Genomic DNA, 2,500 nt, shown 5'->3' on the forward strand with positions numbered 1-2,500 from the left:
CAAATTAATTTGCTTTTAGCTTATTAACATAGAATAAATACTGATGATTTGATAAAGTGTTGATAGATTTTACATATATAATGCTTAAATTCTTTTGAATTTTACAATAATATTATTATCATTGATTTTAATATTAATTGTATGCATTTATATGATTAACAATGCGAAAGATTCAGGATACCTTCGGGACCCGTCTTGAAACACGGACCAAGGAGTCTAACATATGTGCAAGTCATTGGGTTATATTAAACCTAATGGCGAAATTAACTTAACTTTTATATAATGGGATTAATTTTTAGTGAAATATTTTACTATTAATTCAATCCCGGGGCGTTCCATATAGTTATGTATAATGATAATTTATTATTATTTATACCTCTAACTGGAGCGTACCTTGAGCATATATGCTGTGACCCGAAAGATGGTGAACTATACTTGATCAGGTTGAAGTCAGGGGAAACCCTGATGGAAGACCGAAACAGTTCTGACGTGCAAATCGATTGTCAGAATTGAGTATAGGGGCGAAAGACCAATCGAACCATCTAGTAGCTGGTTCCCTCCGAAGTTTCCCTCAGGATAGCTGGTGCATTTAAATATTATGTAAAATAATCTTATCTGGTAAAGCGAATGATTAGAGGCCTTAGGGTCGAAACGACCTTAACCTATTCTCAAACTTTAAATGGGTAAGAACCTCACCTTTCTTGATATGAAGGTTGAGGTTATGATATAATGTGCCCAGTGGGCCACTTTTGGTAAGCAGAACTGGCGCTGTGGGATGAACCAAACGTAATGTTACGGTGCCCAAATTAACAACTCATGCAGATACCATGAAAGGCGTTGGTTGCTTAAAACAGCAGGACGGTGGACATGGAAGTCGTAATCCGCTAAGGAGTGTGTAACAACTCACCTGCCGAAGCAACTAGCCCTTAAAATGGATGGCGCTTAAGTTGTATACCTATACATTACCGCTAAAGTACATGATTTATAATACAATTTCGGTTGGATTATAAATTTTGAAACTTTAGTGAGTAGGAGGGTACAATGGTGTGCTTAGAAGTGTTTGGCGTAAGCCTGCATGGAGCCGCCATTGGTACAGATCTTGGTGGTAGTAGCAAATAATCGAATGAGACCTTGGAGGACTGAAGTGGAGAAGGGTTTCGTGTGAACAGTGGTTGATCACGAGTTAGTCGGTCCTAAGTTCAAGGCGAAAGCCGAAAATTTTCAAGTTTTAATGAATTGTTGAGAATATATAATTATTATGTTTTCTTCATAGTAATTAAACACTTGAATAATTTTGAACGAAAGGGAATACGGTTCCAATTCCGTAACCTGTTGAGTATCCGTTTGTTATTAAAAATGGGCCTTGTGCTCATCCTGGCAACAGGAACGACCATAAAGAAGCCGTCGAGAGGTATCGGAAGAGTTTTCTTTTCTGTTTTATAGTCGTACTACCATGGAAGTCTTTCGAAGAGAGATATGGTAGATGGACTAGAAGAGCATGACATTTACTGTTGTGTCGATATTTTCTCCTCGGACCTTGAAAATTTATGGTGGGGTTACGCAAACTTCTCAACAGGCCGTACCAATATCCGCAGCTGGTCTCCAAGGTGAAGAGTCTCTAGTCGATAGAATAATGTAGGTAAGGGAAGTCGGCAAATTAGATCCGTAACTTCGGGATAAGGATTGGCTCTGAAGATTGAGATAGTCGGGCTTGATTGGGAAGCAATACCATGGTTTATGTACTCGTTCTGGGTAAATAGAGAATTTCGGTTCTTGTTCCCCGGATAGTAGTTACGTAGCCAATTGTGGAACTTTCTTGCTAAAATTTTATAAGAATTATATCGCAAGATATATATTCTTATTTAATTATAACGATTATCAATTAACAATCAATTCAGAACTGGCACGGACTTGGGGAATCCGACTGTCTAATTAAAACAAAGCATTGTGATGGCCCTAACGGGTGTTGACACAATGTGATTTCTGCCCAGTGCTCTGAATGTCAAAGTGAAGAAATTCAAGTAAGCGCGGGTAAACGGCGGGAGTAACTATGACTCTCTTAAGGTAGCCAAATGCCTCGTCATCTAATTAGTGACGCGCATGAATGGATTAACGAGATTCCTACTGTCCCTATCTACTCTAACGCGGGGTATGTGGTCGGATAGGCAGTATGGGTTTAGGAAAGGACGCAGTGTGGAAGATGCGTGGATGTATGTGCAGAATGTTGTTAGGGAGAATGTCAACAAGTATGTCCTCGGCATATTTGTTGACTTCAAGGGGGCATTCGATTATCTGATCTGGGATCGAGTGATAGAACGGTTAGAGGAACTTGGCTGTCCGGAAATTAGTCTCTGGCGAAGCTACTTTTCGGACAGAAAAGCCTCTATCGTTGGAATGAATGGGAGTGTGGAGATTGGAGTGGCTCGTGGCTGTCCGCAGGGATCCATCTGTGGTCCATATATATGGAACCTCATGATGGACTCTCTGCTTGGGCAGCTCG

General features: G+C 40.1%; 1 pseudogene; it reads left to right on the plus strand.

Annotated features, from left to right (window-relative positions):
- The window catches only part of LOC128923651 (large subunit ribosomal RNA), a 6,769-nt pseudogene that overhangs the window by 594 nt on the left and 3,675 nt on the right, over positions 1-2,500 (plus strand).

This window comes from Zeugodacus cucurbitae, unplaced genomic scaffold, assembly GCF_028554725.1.
Source record: "Zeugodacus cucurbitae isolate PBARC_wt_2022May unplaced genomic scaffold, idZeuCucr1.2 ctg00000024.1, whole genome shotgun sequence".
Classification (NCBI taxonomy): Eukaryota; Metazoa; Arthropoda; class Insecta; order Diptera; family Tephritidae; genus Zeugodacus; species Zeugodacus cucurbitae.